Here is an 18,043-nt window from a genome sequence, read left to right as displayed (position 1 = left end):
CTAACCGTCTCATCCTCTGTCGTCCCCTTCTCCTCCTGCCTTCAATCTTTTCATCACCAGGGTCTTTTTTTAGTGAGTCAACATTTCACATCAGGTAGCCAAAGTATTGGAGCTTCAGCTTCAGCATCAGTCCTTCCAATGAGTATTCAGGGTTGATTTGTTTTAGAATTGACTAGTTTGATTTCCTTGCAGTCCAAAGGACTCTCAAGGCTGTGATCCATGAAGGGGAACTATTGCAATGGCAACCTTTAAAGTTGTTCACTTTAATTTGGGACATTTGCTACCCATTTTCATGATAATGGGGGAGGAAAAAGGCTTTCTCCACCTTCTTAGGGTCCCTGGCAGGATCTAAAAATTAAACTGACAGAGACAGATTAACAGGAGAAAACCATACACATTTGTTTGTAAGCTTTATGTGACACGGGAGCCTTCATAAGAAAAGGAAGACACAAAGAAACAGTTAGACTTCAGGAGTTATGGGCTGGATTTGGTGAAGACTGGATGGTTGTGGAGGAATATGATAAGTCAGAGAGTGTGAGGGAAGTTTAATAAACTGGGAGAGACTTAGCACAAAGTGTTTCTTAGGGTCCCTTTGGTTTTCTGAGATAAGGATGCTCCTTTCCTCTCAGTGTAAGCAGGGAACCTTTCACATAAAGGTTTAATGACCTGTTTCAGGGAAGAAAGGCACGGGGAAAGGTCAGAGTGACCTCACTGCTTCTACTGTCTTCTCAAAGTCCTTCATTTTAAAGTATTCAATATAACAAGGTGCATATTTGGGGGTCACACATCCTGAAACACATCTGTAATACTGTATCTTAAGTTTTTGCTCACTTTTAAGATAAGGTCTACGGAAATTTTTCAGGGCAGTGGGGCTGATCTCAAAAGGGGAGATGGGTGGGAAGTTCAAGAGAAAGGGGACATATGTTCACCTATGGCTGATTCATGTTGATATTTGCCAGAAAACAACAAAATTCTGTAAAGCAAGTATCCTTCAATTAAAAACAAATTAAAACGAACAAAAAATTTATCTAGAATATTTTGGATTAGTTTCTCACTTGGCAGTAGGTCGTCTTCATCAGCGTTATAGATCCAAATAGGACCGTAAGAGCCCAGATGCCAGTCACTGCCTCATCTGTGGTTTCCTACAGAAGTTTGTCTTGGTGAAATCTCCCCAAGAAACTGGAATTATAGCTTGCAGGATCTACTGCAGAAAACCTCTTGAGTCCTTTGGTGTGGTTTCTCAATGGATCTGAGGTAGGCATGATAGACTGTAGAGGGACTGAGCCGTAAGACATATCAGTTCTTCCCATTCTTTTGCAACAAGCTTCTCATCCCCTCCTGCTCTTTGCTCAACCATCCAGCCAAAGCTGGAACCATGTGCCTGGCTTCTGCTCATACTGGTCATGAGTTTCTCTCCCCCTGCCCTGTGTATGGATGCTCACCTCTGAAACTATTCTCTGAGTAAGTATTGCAAACCATTTCTGACCTTCCCCAACTCTTAGTACAGCCATCCCTCATTTTAATTGTGCTTTGTTTTATTGTGCTTTGCAGATATTGTGAGCTTTTCTTTTTTTTTTCAATTATTTTTATTAGTTGGAGGCTAATTACTTCACAACATTGCAGTGGGTTTTGTCGTACATTGTCATGAATCAGCCATGGAGTTACATGTATTCCCCATCCTGATTCCCCCCTCCCACCTCCCCCCCCCACCCGATTCCCCTGGGTCCTCCCAGTGCACCTGTCTCATGCATCCTACCTGGGCCGGTGGTCTGTTTCACCATAGATAATATACATGCTGTTCTCTCGAAACCTCCCACCCTCGCCTTCTCCCACAGAGTTCAAAATGAGCTTTTCTTTTTTTCAGTTCTTTTCTATCATAGTTTATTGCAAGATATTGAGTATATTTCCCTGTGCTATATAGTACGTGCTTGTTGTTTATCTATTTTAGGTATGGTATGTGCATCTGTTAATCCCATACTCCCAATTAACCTCCCCCACTTTGGTAGCCATTAAGTTTGCATTCTGTGTCTGCTTCTGTATTGTGTTTTATTTTTTTAACAAATGGAAGGTTTGTGGGCAATCTGGCATTCAGCGAGTCTGCTGGCACCATTTTTCCAGTAGCATTTCCTCACTGCCTGTCTCTGTGTCACATTACAGTAATTTTTGCAATATTTCAAACTTTTTCATTATTATTATAATTGTTTTGATTATCTGTAATCAGTGATCTTTGATGTTACTATCAATCCATGAGTCTAGGATGGCAAACTTAAATGATTAATATGTGTTCAAACTGCCCTGCTTCCTGTCTCTCTTCCTCTCCTCAGGCCTCTCTTTCCCTGAGACATAATAATATTGAAATCAGTCCAGTTGATAAACTTACAGTTGCCTCTTAAGTGTTCAATTGAAACGGAGAGTCTCTCACTTTAAATCAAAAGCTAGAAATGGTTAAACTTAGTGAGGAAGGTGCATCAGAATTTGAGGCAGGCTGAAAACCAGGCCTCTTATACCAGTTACTGAAGTTGTGAATCAAATGAAAAGTTCTTGAAGGAAATTCAAAGTGCTGTTCCAGTGAACACATAAGTGATAAGAAAGAGAAACAGCCTTTTAGCTGATACAGAGAAGCTTTTAGTGGTCTGGATAGAAGATCAAACCAACCACAACTTTCCCTTAAGCCAAAGCTTAATCCACAGCAAGGCCATAACTCTCTTCAGGTCTGTGAAGCCTGAGAGAAGTGAAGGAAGCTGCAGAACAAAGGTTTGAAACTAGCAGAGGTTGGATCATGAGGGTTAAGGAAAGCTGTCTCTGGAACATAAAAGCTCAAGATGAAGAAGCACGTGCTAATGTAGAAGCTGCCACAACTTATCCAGAAGATCTAGTTAGAAAGCTAATAAAGATGGCTACACCAAACAGCAGTTTTTCACTGTACATGAAACAGCTTTATATCAGAGGAAGACAGCATCTAGGACTTTGATAGTTGGAGAGAAATGCTTGACTTCAAAGATTCTAAGGACAGGCTGGCTGTTTTTTAGGGGCTAATGCAGCTAGTAATTTTAAGAAGAAGCCAGTGCTCACTGACCATTTTGAAAACCCTAGGGCTCTTAAGAATTATGGTAAATCTACTCTGCCTGTCCTCTGTAGGTGGAAAAACAAAACCTGGATGACAGCACATCTGTTTACAACATGGTTTACTGGATATTTTAAGTCCACTGTTGAGAACTATTGCTCAGAAAAGATTATTTTCATAATATTACTGCTCACTGGCAATGTAGCAGTACACAAAAGCTGTAATGGAGATGTTATTCTTGCTCAGTCGCTCAGTTGTGTCCAACTCTTTGTGTCCCCATGGACTGCAGCACGCCAGGCTTCCCTGTCCATCACCAACTCCCCAAGCTTGCTCAAACTCATGTCCATCAAGTCAGTGTTCTCCTCATTGACTGGCAATAAAGTGAAGGATCATTTATTGAACATACAATTTGGTTAACATTTCCACTACTGATTCCAAAGACTTTTCTCAAATCTTCTTAATTTGCCTCTGTTAGTTTTCTATCACTGCTGTAACGAACTGCCATAAAGTCAGTGGCAGAAATTTTAAATCTTGTAGTTCTGAAGTCCTAAATGGATCTCACTGGGCTAAAGTCAAGATGTTGACAGGAATGGGTTCCTTTTTTTTTTAATTTATTTTGTCTGTGCTGGGTCTTCGTTGGTGTGTTGCCTTTTCTCTAGTTGGGGTGCGTGGGGGCTACTTTTCATTGCAGTATGTGGACTTCTCATTGTGGAGTCTTCTTTTGTTGCAGGGTACAGGCTTCAGGTGTGTGGGCTTCCTTATATGCGGCACATGGGCTCAGTAGTTGTGATTCCCAGGCTCTAGAGCGTGGGCTCAGTAGTTGTGGCACATGGGCATGTGGGATCTTCCCAGATCAGGGGTTGAACCTTGTCTCCTGCATTGGCAAGCAGATTCTTTACCACTGAGCCACCAGAGAAATCCGGATGGGTTCTTTTCTGAAGGCTCAAGGGAAAAATCAATTTCTCTGCTCTTTCTAGCTTTTAAAGGCCACACATATTCCTTGATATTGTTCTCTTCATCTTTAATAACAACAAAAGTCAGTTAGTTCTTCTCATGCTACATCACTCTAAACTTCTCTCCTGTCTCACTCCTACACTTTTAAGGACTCTTTACATTGCCCCCACCCAGACAGTCCAAACAATCTCCTTGTTTTAAGGTCAGTTGCTTAGCAAACTTAGACATCCTGAAATGTGAAGTCAAGTGGGCCTTAGGAAGCATTACTACGAACAAAGCTAGTGGAGGTGATGGAATTCCAGTTGAGCTATTTCAAATCCTAAAAGATGATGCTGTGAAAGTGCTGCACTCAATATGCCAGTAAATTTGGAAAACTCAGCAGTGGCCACAGGACTGGAAAAGGTCAGTTTTCATTCCAGTCACAAAGAAAGGCAATGCCAAAGAATGCTCAAACTACCACACAGTTGCACTCACCTCACACACTCATAAAGTAATGCTCAAAATTCTCCAAGCCAAGCTTCAACAGTATGTGAACCATAAGCTTCCAGATGTTCAAGCTGGTTTTAGAAAAAGCAGAGGAACCAGAGACCAAATTGACAATGTCCTCTGGATCATCAAAAAAGCAAGAGAGTTCCAGGAAAACATGTATTTCTGCTTTATTGACTATGCCAAAGCCTTTGACTGTGTGGATCACAATAAACTGTGGAAAATTCTGAAAGAGATGGGAATACCAAACCACTTGACTTGCCTCCTGAGATATCTGTGTGCAGGTCAGGAAGCAACAGTTAGCACTGGACATGGAACAACAGACTGGTTCCAAATAGGAGAAGGAGTACGTCAAGGCTGTATATTGTCACCCTGATTATTTAACTTACATGCAGAGTACATCATGAGAAACGCTGGGCTGGATGAAGCTCAAGCTGGAATCAAGATTACCTGGAGAAATATCAGTAACCTCAGATATGCAGATGAGGTTATCTGCAGATATGCACCACCCTTATGGCAGAAAGTGAAGAAAAACTAAAGACCCTCTTGATGAAAGTGACAGAGGAGAGTGAAAAAGTTGGCTAAAGTTCAACATTCAAAAAACTAAGATCATGGCATCCGGTCCCATCATTTCATGGCAAATAGATGGGGAAACAGTGGCAGACTTTATTTTCTTGGTCTCCAGAATCACTGTAGACAGTGACTGCAGCCATGAAATTAAAAGACACTTGCTCCTTGGGAGGAAAGCTATGACAAACCTAGACAGCATATTAAAAAGCATATTAAATATTAAAAAGATATTGCTTTCCCAACAGAGGTCCGCATAGTCAAAGCTATGGTTTTTCCAGTAGTCATGTGTGAGAGTTGAACCATAAAGAAGGCTGAGCGCTGAAGAATTGATTGTTTTGGAATAAGTCAGACAGAGAAAGAAAATTCCATATGATCTCACTTTATGTGGAACTAAGAAAAACAAAAGACAAACAGAGCTCAGAGATACAGAGAACAGTTGGTGGTTGCCAGAGGCAAGAGTAGGTGGTGGACAAAAGGGGAAGGAGTCAAAAGTTAACAAAGTTTTGACAATATACAGCCTTTTCGTACTCCTTTCCCAATTTTAATTCAGTCCATTGTTCCATGTCCAGTTCTAACTGTTGCTGCCTGGCCTGCATACAAGTTTCTCAGGAGACAAGTGAGGTGATCTGGTATTCCCATCTCTTTAAGAATTTTCCACAGTTTATTGTCATTCACACAGTCAAAGGCTTTAGTGTAGTCAATGAAGCAGAAGTATATGTTTTTCTGGAATTCTCTTGCTTTCTCTATGAGCCAGTGAATGTTGGCAATTTGATATTTGGTTCCTCTGCCTTTTCTAAGACTAGCTTGTACAACTGGAAGTTCTAGGTTCACATACTGCTGAAGCCTAGCCTGAAGAATTTTGAGCATTATCTTGCTAGCATGTGAAATGATTGCAACTGTATAGTAGTTTGAACATTCTTTGGCACTGCACTTCTTTGGGATTGCCCTACTTTTCCAGTCCTGTGGTCACTGCTGAGTTTTCCAAATTTGCTGTCATGTTGAGTGCAGTACTTTCACAGCATCATCTTTTAGGATTTGAAATAGCTCAGCTGGAATTCCATCACCTCCACTAGCTTTGTTCGTGGCAATGCTTTCTAAGGCCCACTTGGCTTCACTCTCCAGGATGTCTGACTCTAGGTGAGTGACCACACGATCATGGTTATCAAGGTCATTAAGACCTTTTTTGTATAGTTCTTCTATGTATTCTTGCCATCTCTTCTTAATGTCTTCTGCTTCTGTTAGGTCCTTACTGTTTTTGTCCTTTATCATGCTCATCCTTGCATGAAATGTTCCCTTGATATCTCCAATTTTCTTGAAGAGATATTTAGTCTTTCCCATTCTATTGTTTTCCTCTATTTCTTTGCATTGTTCACTTAAGAAGCCCTTCTTAGCTCTCCTTGTTATTCTCTGGAACTCTGCATTCCGTTGGGTATCTTTCCCTTTCTCCCTTGCCTTTTGCTTCTCTTATCTCCTCAGCTATTTGTAAAGTCTCCTTAGACAAACACTTTTCCTTCTTGCATTTTTTTTTTCCTTAGGTAGTTTTGGTCTTCGCCTCCTGTACAGTGTTACAAACCTCTGTCCATTGTTCTTCAGACACTGTCTACCAGATCTTATCCCTTGAATCTATTCATTACCTCCACTGTATAAGGGATTCAACTTAGGTCATACCTGAATGGCCTCTAATGGTTTTCCCTACTTTCTTCAGTTTAAGTCTGAATTTTGCAATAAGGAGCTGATGTTCTGAGCCACAGTCAGCTCCCAGTCTTGTTTTTGTGGACTATATAGAGCTTCTCCATTTTTTGCTGCAAAGAATGTAATCAGTCTGGTTTCAGTATTGACCATCTGGTGATGTCCATGTGTAGAGTCGTCTCTTATGTTCCTGGAAGAGAGTGTTTGCCATGACCAGTGTGTTCTCTTGAGAAAACTCTGTTAGCCTTTGTCCTGCTTTCATTTTGTACTCCAAGGCCAAATTTGCCTGTTACTCCAGGTATCTCTTGACTTCCTACATTTGCATTCCAATCCCCTGTGATGAAAAAAGACATCTTTTTTTGGTTTTAGTTCTAGAAGGTCTTGTAGGGCTTCATAGAACCATTCAACTTCAGCTTCTTCAGCATTAGTGTTTGGGGCATAGACTTGGATTACTGTGATATTGAATCATTTGCCCTGGAAACGAGCTGAGATCTTTCTGTTGTTTCTGAGATTGTACTCAAGTACTGCATTTCAAACTCTTGTTAACTATGAGGGCTACTCCATTTCTTCTAAGGGATTCTTGCCTACAGTAGTAGATGTAATGGTCATCTGAATTAAATTCTCCCATTCTGGTCCATCTTAGTTAGTTCCCTGATTCCTAAAATATCAATGTTCACTCTTGCCATCTCCTGTTTGACCACTTCCAATTTACCTTGATTCATGGAACTAACATTCCAGGTTTATATGTGATATTGTTATAGCATCATTATTTACTTTCACCACCAGATGCATGCACAACCTGCCTCTTCATTCTTTCTGGAGCTGTTTCTCCAGTCTTCCCCAGTAGCAAAGGGTCCTATGGATTTGGGGGTCTCATCTTCCAGTGTCACATCTTTTTGCCTCTTTGTGCTGTTCATGGGGTTCTCGTAGGAAGAATACTGGAGTAGTTTTCCATTGCCTCTTCCAGTGGACCACATATATCAGGTACATATAGACAAGGCTATGGTCTTCCCAGTAGTCATGTATGGAAATGAGAATTGAAACATAAAGAAAGCTGAGTGCCAAAGAATTGATGCTTTCAAATTGTGGTGCTGGAGAAGACTCTTTGAGAGTCCCTTGAACTGCAAGGATATGAAACCTGTCAATCCTAAAGGAAATCAATCCTAAATATTCACTGAAGGACTGATGCTGAAGTTCCAATACTGAAGTTGAAGCTCCAATACTTTGGACATCTGATGAGAAGAGCTGACTCATTGGAAAAAACCATGATGCTGGAAAAGATTAAAGACAAAAGGAGAAGGGGGTGACAGAGGATGAGATGACTGGATGGCATCACTGACTCAGTGGACATGAGTTTGAGCAGACTCTGGGAGATAGTGAAGGACAAGGAGGCCTGGCGTGCTGCAGTCCATGGGTTGGAAAAGAGTTGGACATGACGTAGCGACTGAACAGACTTATTTCACTTAGCATAATGCTCTCAGGGTACATCCATGTTGTTGCAAATGGCAAGATTTCCTTCTTTTATGGCTAAATAACATTGTGTATGTGTATGTATACCACATTTTCTTTATCCATTTCTCCGTTTATGGATGCTTAGGTTGATTTTATATCTCAGCTATTGTAAATAATATTGTAGGGACTTCCCAAGTGGTGTGGTGGTAAATAATTTCCCTTGCAATTCAGGGGATGCAGGTTTGATCCCAGGTTAGGAAACTAATATCCCACATGCCGCAAAGCAGCTAAGCCCATTTGCCACAACTAGAGAGCCCATGCACCACAACTACTGAGCCCAAATGCCTTGAGGAAGATCCTGAATGATGCAACAAAGATCCCACATGATGCAACTAAGACCCAACATAACCAAAATAAATAAAACCCAATCTTTAAAAAAATAATACTTCAATGCACATGAGAGTGCATTTATCTTTTTAAGTTAATGTATTCATTTCTTAGGTAGATACCCAGAAGTAGAAGTGCTGGATCATATGGTGGTTCTGTTTTTAATCTTTGAGGAAGCTCTGTATTGTTCTGCATAATGAAAGTGAAAGTTGCTCAGTTGTGTCTGACTCTTTGTAACCCCGTGGACTGTATTGTAGCCTGCCACACTCCTCTGTCCATGAGGATTCTCCAGGCAAGAATACTGGTGTGGATTGTCATGTCCTCCTCCAAGGGATCTTCCTGACCCAGGGATCAAACTCAGGTCTCCCTCATTGCAGGTAGATTCTTTACCACTGAACCACCCAGTAAGCCCAATTTTACATTTCTGCTGACAGTGCATGAGTTCCCTTTTTTCTATGTTCTCATTAACACTTGTTATTTATTGTCTTCATAATAGCCATTCTAACAAGTGTGAGGTGATAGCTCACTGTGGTTTTGATTTGCATTTCCTGATACTTAGTGATGTTGAGCACTTTACTACCTGTTGGCCATTTGTGTGTCTTCTTTTTTTTTTTTTTCTTTTTCTTTTTTTTCCATTTATTTTTATTAGTTGGAGGCTAATTACTTTACAATATTGTAGTGGTTTTTATCATACATTGACATGAATCAGCCATGGATTTACATGTATTCCCCATCCCAATCCCCCCTCCCACCTCGCTCTCAACCCGATCCCTCTGGGTCTTCCCAGTGCACCAGGCCCGAGCACTTGTCTCAGGCATCCAACCTGGGCTGGTGATCTGTTTCACCCTGGATAATATACATGTTTCGATGCTGTTCTCTCAAAACATCCAACCCTCACCTTCTCCCACAGAGTCCAAAAGTCTGTTCTGTACATCTGTGTCTCTTTTTCTGTTTTGCATATAGGGTTATCATTACCATCTTTCTAAATTCCATATATATGTATTAGTATACTGTATTGGTCTTTATCTTTCTGGCTTACTTCACTCTGTATAATGGGCTCCAGTTTCATCCATCTCATTAGAACTGATTCAAATGAATTCTTTTTAATGGCTGAGTAATATTCCATGGTGTATCTGTACCACAGCTTCCTTATCCATTCGTCTGCTGATGGGCATCTAGGTTGCTTCCATGTCCTGGCTATTATAAACTGCTGCGATGAACATTGGGGTGCACGTGTCTCTTTCAGATCTGGTTTCCTCGGTGTGTATGCCCAGGAGTGGGATTGCTGGGTCGTATGGCAGTTCTATTTCCAGTTTTTTAAGAAATCTCCACACTGTTCTCCATAGTGGCTGTACTAGTTTGCATTCCCACCAGCAGGGTAAGAGGGTTCCCTTTTCTCCACACCCTCTCCAGCATTTACTGCTTGTAGACTTTTGGATAGCAGCCATCCTGACTGGTGTGTAATGGTACCTCATTGTGGTTTTGATTTGCATTTCTCTGATAATGAGTGATGTTGAGCATCTTTTCATGTGTTTGTTAGCCATCTGTATGTCTTCTTTGGAGAAATGTCTGTTTAGTTCTTTGGCCCATTTTTTGATTGGGTCATTTATTTTTCTGGAATTGAGCTGCATGAGTTGCTTGTATATTTTTGAGATTAATCCTTTGTCTGTTGCTTCATTTGCTATTATTTTCTCCCAATCTGAAGGCTGTCTTTTCACCTTGCTTATAGTTTCCTTTGTTGTGCAAAAGCTTTCAAGTTTCATTAGGTCCCATTTGTTTATTTTTGCTTTTATTTCCAATATTCTGAGAGGTGGGTCATAGAGGAGATCCTGCTGTGATTTATGTCGGAGAGTGTTTTGCCTATGTTCTCCTCTAGGAGTTTTATAGTTTCTGGTCTTACATTTAGATCTTTAATCCATTTTGAGTTTATTTTTGTGTATGGTGTTAGAAAGTGTTCTAGTTTCATTCTTTTACAAGTGGTTGACCAATTTTCCCAGTACCATTTGTTAAAGAGGTTGCCTTTCTTCCATTGTATATTCTTGCCTCCTTTGTCAAAGGTAAGGTGTCCATAGGTTCATGGGTTTATCTCTGGGCTTTCGATTCTGTTCCATTGATCTATATTTCTGTCTTTGTGCCAGTACCATACTGTCTTGATGACTGTGGCTTTGTAGTATAGTCTGAAGTCAGTCAGGTTGATTCCTCCAGTTCCATTCTTCTTTCTCAAGATTACTTTGGCTATTCGAGGTTTTTTGTATTTCCATACAAATTGTGAAATTATTTGTTCTAGTTCTGTGAAAAATACCTTTGGTAGCTTGATAGGGATTGCATTGAATCTATAGATTGCTTTGGGTGGTATAGTCATTTTGACAATATTTATTCTTCCTATCCATGAACACGGTATATTTCTCCATCTGTTTGTGTCCTCTTTGATTTCTTTCATCAGTGTTTTATAGTTTTCTATGTATAGGTCTTTTGTTTCTTTAGGTAGATATACTCCTAATTATTTTATTCCTTTTGTTGCAATGGTCAATGGTATTGTTTCCTTAATTTCTCTTTCTGTTTTCTCATTGTTAGTGTATAGGAATGCAAGGGATTTCTGTGTGTTAATTTTATATCCTGCAACTTTACTATACTCGTTGATTAGCTCTAGTAATTTTCTGGTAGAGTCTTTAGGGTTTTCTATGTAGAGGATCATGTCATCTGCAAACAGTGAGAGTTTCACTTCTTCTTTTCCTATCTGGATTCCTTTTACTTCTTTTATCTGGATTCCTTTTACTTCTTTTTCTGCTCTGATTGCTGTGGCCAAAACTTCCAAAACTATGTTGAATAGTAGTGGTGAGAGTGGGCACCCTTGTCTTGTTCCTGATTTCAGGGGAAATGCTGTCAATTTTTCACCATTGAGGGTAATGCTTGCTGTGGGTTTGTCATATATAGCTTTTATTATGTTGAGGTATGTTCCTTCTATTCCTGCTTTCTGGAGAGTTTTAATCATAAATGGGTGTTGAATTTTGTCAAAGGCTTTCTCTGCATCTATTGAGATAATCATATGGTTTTTATCTTTCAATTTGTTAATGTGGTGTATTACATTGATTGATTTGTGGATATTAAAGAATCCTTGCATTCCTGGGATAAAGCCCACTTGGTCATGGTGTATGATTTTTTAAATATGTTGTTAGATTCTGTTGGCTAGAATTTGTAAAGGATTTTTACATCTATGTTCATCAGTGATATTGGCCTATAGTTTTCTTTTTTTGTGGCATCTTTGTCTGGTTTTGGAATTAGGGTGATGGTAGCCTCATAGAATGAGTTTGGAAGTTTACCTTCTTCTGCAATTTTCTGGAAGAGTTTGAGTAAGATATGTGTTAGCTCTTCTCTAAATTTTTGGTAGAATTCAGCTGTGAAGCCATCTAGCCCTGGGCTTTTGTTTGCTGGAAGATTTCTGATTACAGGTTCGATTTCTGTGCTTGTGATGGGTCTGTTAAGATCTTCTATTTCTGTCTGGTTTAATTTTCGAAAGTTATACTTTCCTAAGAATTTGTCCATTTCTTCCAAGTTGTCCATTTTATTGGCATAGAGCTGCTGGTAGTAGTCTCTTATGATCCTTTGTTATTTCAGTGTTGTCTGTTGTGATCTCTCCATTTTCATTTCTAATTTTGTTAATTTGGTTCTTCTCCCTTTGTTTCTTAATGAGTCTTGCTAACTGTTTGTCAATTTTGTTTATTTTTTCAAAAAACCAGCTTTTAGCTTTGTTGATTTTTGCTCTGGTCTCTTTAGTTTCTTTTGCATTTATTTCTGCCCTAATTTTTAAGATTTCTTTCCTTCTGCTAACCCTGGGGTTCTTCATTTCTTCCTTCTCTAATTGCTTTAGGTGTAGAGTTAGGTTATTTATTTGACTTTTTTCTTGTTTCTTGAGGTAAGCCTGTAATGCTATGAACCTTCCCCTTAGCACTGCTTTTACAGTGTCCCATAGGTTTTGTGTTGTTGTGTTTTCATTTTCATTCGTTTCTATGCACATTTTGATTTCTTTTTTGATTTCTTCTATGATTTGTTGGTTTTTCAGAAGCGTGTTATTTAGCCTCCATATGTTTGAATTTTTAATAATTTTTTTCCTGTAATTGAGATCTAATCTTACTGCACTGTGGTCAGAAAAGATGACTGGAATGATTTCAATTTTTTTGAATTTACCAAGGCTAGATTTATGGCCTAGGATGTGATATATTCTGGAGAAGGTTCCGTGTGCACTTGAGAAAAAGGTGAAGTTGATTGTTTTGGGGTGAAATGTCCTATAGATATCAATTAGGTCTAGCTGGTCCATTGTGTCATTTAAGGTTTGTGTTTCCTTGTTAATTTTCTGTTTAGTTGATCTATCCATAGTTGTGAGTGGGGTATTAAAGTCTCCCACTGTTATAGTGTTACTATTAATTTCCTCTTTCATACTCGTTAGCATTTGCCTTACATATTGTGGTGCTCCTATGTTGGGTGCATATATATTTATAATTGTTATATCTTCTTCTTGGATTGTTCCTTTCATCATTATGTAGTGTCCTTCTTTGTCTCTTTTCACAGCCTTTTATTTTAAAGTCTATTTTATCTGATATGAGTATTGCGACTCCTGCTTTCTTTTGGTCTCTGTTTGTGTGAAATATTTTTTTCCAGCCCTTCACTTTTAGTCTGTATGTGTCCCTTGTTTTGAGATGGGTTTCTTTTTTTTAACCTCCATGTCTCCCCATTCACAATACAGACCAGGTAAAGGGCCTGCCTGGGCTGAGGTGTATATGGGGTGGATTTACTCTGCCTCCTCTTTCTATACAGTCAGTGTAAGAACACAGCCTGTGGTAAGAATCGGGAGGCCTTGAGGTGGGTTTCTTGTAGACAGCATATATGGGGGTCTTGTTTTTGTATTCATTCAGCCAGTCTTTGTCTTTTGGTTGGGGCATTCAACCCATTTACATTTAAGGTAATTATTGATAGGTATGGTCCCGTTGCCATTTACTTTGTTGTTTTGGGTTCACGTTTATACGGCCTTTCTGCATTTCCTGTCTAGAGAAGATCCTTTAGCATTTGTTGAAGAGCTGGTTTGGTGGTGCTGAATTCTCTCAGCTTTTGCTTATCTGTAAAGCTTTTGAATTCTCCTTCATATCTGAATGAGATCCTTTCTGGGTACAGTAATCTAGGTTGTAGGTTATTCTCTTTCATTACTTTTAAGTATGTCCTGCCATTCCCTTCTGGCCTGAAGGGTTTCTGTTGATAGATCAGCTGTTATCCTTATGGGAATCCCTTTGTGTCATTTGTTGTTTCTCCCTTGCTGCTTTTAATATTTGTTCTTTGTGTTTGATCTTTGTTAATTTGACTAATATGTGTCTTGGGGTGTTTCGCCTTGGGTTTATCCTGTTTGGGACTCTCTGGGTTTCTTGGACCTGTGTAACTATTTCCTTCCGCATTTTAGGGAAGTTTTCAGCTATTATCTCCTCAAGTATTTTCTCATGGCCTTTCTTTTTGTCTTCTTCTTCTGGGACTCTTATGATTCGAATGGTGGGGTGTTCACATTGTCCCAGAGGTCCCTGAGGTTGTCCTCATTTCTTTTGATTCTTTTTTCTTTTTTCCTCTCTGCCTCATTTATTCCCAGCATTTTATCTTCTACCTCATTTATCCTATCTTCTGTCTCCGTTATTCTACTGTTGGTTCCCTCCAGAGTGTTTTTGATCTCATTTATTGTGTTATTCATTTTTAATTGACTCTTTTTTATTTCTTCTAGGTCCTTATTAAACATTTCTTGCATCTTCTCAATCTTTGTCTCCAGGCTATTTATCTGTAACTCCATTTTGTTTTCAAGATTTTGGATCATTTTTATTATCATTATTCTAAATTCTTTTTCAGGTAGATTCTCTATCTCCTCCTCTTTTGTTTGACTTGGTGGGCATTTTTCATGTTCCTTTACCTGTTGGGTATCTCTCTGCCTTGTCATCTTGTTTAGATTGCTGTGTCTGGAGTGGGCTTTCTGTATTCTGGTGGTCTGTGGTTCCTTTTTATTGTGGAGGTTTCACCCAGTGGGTGGGGTTGAACGATTGGCTTGTCAAGGTTTCCTGGTTAGGGAAGCTTGTGTCGGTGTTCTGGTGCATGGAACTGGATTTCTTCTCTCTAGAGTGCAATGGAGTGTCCAGTAATGAGTTTTGAGATGGGTCTATGTATTAGGTGTGACTTTGGGCAGCCTGTGTGTTGATGCTCAGGGCTATGTTCCTGCGTTGCTGGAGAATTTGCGTGGTATGTCTTGCTCTGGAACTTATTGGCTCTTGGGTGGTGGATGGTTTTGGTGTAGGTATGGAGGCTTTTGGATGGTCTCTTATTACTTAATGTTCCGTGTCGTCAGGAGCATTCTGGTGTTCTCAGGTTTTGGGCTTAAGTCTCCTGCCTCTGGATTTCAGTTTTATTCTTCTAGTAGTCTCAAGACTTCTCCAGCTATACAGCACTGATAATAAAACTTCTAGGTTAATGGTGAAAAGATTCTCCACCGTGAGAGACACCCAGAGAGGTTCACAGAGTTACATGAAGAAGAGGAGAGGGAGGAGGGAGATAGAGATGAGCAGGAGGAGAAAAAGGGGGACTCAAGAGGAGAGAGACAGATCTATGCAGTTCTCTATTCCCAAGGTGTTCTCCGTAGCCCAGAGACCCACAGAGATTCACAGAATTGGATTGGGAAGAGAAGGGGAAAGGAGGAAACAGAGATGTTCTGAGGTAGAAAACAGAGAGTCAAAAGTGGGAGAGAGTAACAACACCCTCCTGAGTAAAAATGGGAACTGAATATTGGATTCTTAAATGTCCAAAATTGATATCAAAAACTAAAAAACAAAGATTAAAAACCTAGAGTAGAGGTTAGACTCTTAAAAATACAATATTAAAAACAAAAACACAAAAATTTTAGAAATATATGTGAAGTTCAGTTTAAAAATAGGGCTTCTCCCTTTATTTTTTTTTTGCAAGGTTATAGTGAAATGAAAATGAAAATTAAGGAGTAATAGAAGAGTAATAGAGGACTTTAAAAGAAAATAAGAGAAAAAGAATAAAACAAAAAAAAATTTTTTTCCTAATTAAAAAAAATAGTAAAAATATATGAAAATGAAATTTAAGGAGTAATGGGGGAGTATTAGGGAATTTTAAAAGAAAATAAAAGAGAAAAAAATTAAAGAAAAGAAAAAAATTTTTTTTAATAAAAAAAAAAGTAAAAATATATCTAGGAATTTCTCTGGACCTGTTGCCGTCAGTGTGGGTTCGGTTCAGTTTCAGATAGCTCCTCGTTCCAGCTTACACTTCTTGATATCTATAGGCCCCTTCTGGTGTAATCGGTGTTACCTACAGGGATTTTAATCTGTTGCACTGGTCCCTTCTGAAGCAGTTCCCTTTGTTTATTTGGCTTCTGTTTGCCGGTCTCTTCAGTGTCTAATTTCCGCCCTGACACAGGCGGGCGGAGGTGGTCTCTTGTTTAGGTTCGCTTGTTCAGTCGTGCTGTGGGGAGAGAGGTGTGCTCCTTTCGAAGATGATGGGCTGCTTTTCTGGGCGCGTGATGTCTTCTGCTAGCGGTCAGAAGTTGTTTTGTGAAGTTTGCTCAGCGTTCAAATGTTCTTTTGATGAATTTGTTGGGGAGAAAGTGGTCTCCCCGTCCTATTCCTCCGCCATCTTGGCTCCTCCTTCCATTTTTATTTCTGACTCTGGCAGTCCTGACGCTCCACTGAGCAGGAAAAGGACTAGGTACACTAAGGGCAGGAGTCTGCATTAAGCAGCGAAGACATCTAATTGGGATGGGAGTCTGTTTTTGTGCTGGTGATGTTGAGAAGAACCATTTCACTGGAGTAGTGAGACCAAACCCCGAGTGCTCGGCGAGTGAGTGGGCCAGTGATTGTGCGCTGCCGCCTTGGAGTTAATGTCGGGAATATGAGCGTGGAGAGCTGCAGCAGCAGGGGAAGGGATGAGGAGAGAGGTAGGGCTTGTGTGTCTTCTTTACAGAAATGTCTATTCGGATCCTCTACTGCTTTTTAATCAGATTTTTTTTTTTTTTTTTGCTGTTGAGTTGTATGATTTCTTTACATATTTTGAATTTTGTTGTTGTTGTTGTGTTAGTCACTCAGTCATGTCCCACTCTTTGCAACCCCAGTGACTGTAGTCCACTAGTCTTCTCTGTCCATGGAATTCTCCAGGCAAGAATACTGGAGTGGGTAACCATTTCCTTCTCTAGGAGAATTTCCCAACCCAGATATCAAACCTGGGTCTCCTGCATTGTGGGCAGATTCTTTACTATCTGAGTCACCAGGGAAGCCCCACATATTCTGGATATTAGCCCCTTATCAGACATAGGCTTTGCAAATATTTTTCCCAGACAATAAGCTGCCTTGTCATTTTGTGGAAGGCTTTGTTTGCTGTGCATAGACTTTTTAGTTTGGCATATTCCCACGGTTTATTTTTGTTTTTGTTGTGTTTGCTTTTGGTGTGAAATCCAAAAATTCATCTCCAAGACTTACATCAAGGAGCTTACCACCTATGTTATCATCTAGAAGTTGTATGGTTTCTGGTCTTATGGCTAAGTCTTTAATCCATTTTGAATTAACTTTTGTGGGGGTATAAGAGAATGTTCCAGTTTCATTTTGTTGCATGTGGCTGTCCAATTTTCCCAAACCATTTATTGAAGACACTGTTCTTTCTCTCATTTTATATTCTTGGCACCTTTCTTATAAATTAATTGACCGTAAATGTGTGGGTTTATTTCTGTCCCATTGATCTGTATGTCTGTTTTTATACCACAATCAAGTTAGTTAACACATCCATCACCACACAGAGTTACTTTGTGTGTGTGTGCTTGTGAATGTGGTGAGAACACTTGAGTTAATTTTTGTATATGGTGTGAAGTGTGGATCATGGTTTGTGTTTTCCTCCAAAACTTATTATACCTATTTGTTCCAGCAGTTTTTAAAAAAGACTTTCCTTTCCTGCATTGAAGCACTTTGCACCTTAGTCAAAAAATAGTTGTCCATATGTGTGCAAATCTGTTTCTGGACCCTCTGTTCTGTTTCATTGATATATGTGTCTCTACTTACATCAATACCATTCTGTCTGAATTATTGTAACTTTATAGTAAGTCCTAATATTACATAGTATAAATCCTCCAAGCTAATCCTTGCTTTGTGTATTCTAGTTCCTTTGCATAGCCATATAAACTTTTAACATTTCTGTTTCAGTTTTTAACAAAAGTTGACAAATAATTGGTTGAAGAGGTAGAAGACAAATGAGTAAAGACAAATGAGTAAAAATAAAACCAACAACACTCAATCAAGTTGATTTAAATATTAGAGAACACTGAACCTATCAGTAGCTGAATATATATTCTTTTCTAGGGACACCTGAAACATTCTTCTAGATAGACCATATGTTGAAATCATACAGTGTGTGTTTTCT

The 18,043-nt window shown here is 39.4% G+C and overlaps 1 protein-coding gene and 1 non-coding gene across 3 annotated transcripts in view; one reads left to right on the top strand and one right to left on the bottom strand.

The window, feature by feature from the left end:
- ZNF81 (zinc finger protein 81) overlaps positions 1 to 18,043 on the top strand; it is a 93,965-nt gene that overhangs the window by 45,493 nt on the left and 30,429 nt on the right. The gene's annotated exons all lie outside the window — the stretch shown is intronic.
- Positions 13,319 to 13,454, bottom strand: LOC122691100. The gene has a single exon (XR_006340337.1). It is a non-coding gene; the product is annotated as a small nucleolar RNA SNORA51 (small nucleolar RNA).

This window comes from Cervus elaphus, chromosome X, assembly GCF_910594005.1.
Source record: "Cervus elaphus chromosome X, mCerEla1.1, whole genome shotgun sequence".
In the NCBI taxonomy this organism is placed as follows: Eukaryota; Metazoa; Chordata; class Mammalia; order Artiodactyla; family Cervidae; genus Cervus; species Cervus elaphus.
This window is presented reverse-complemented; position numbering and strand designations above follow the sequence as displayed.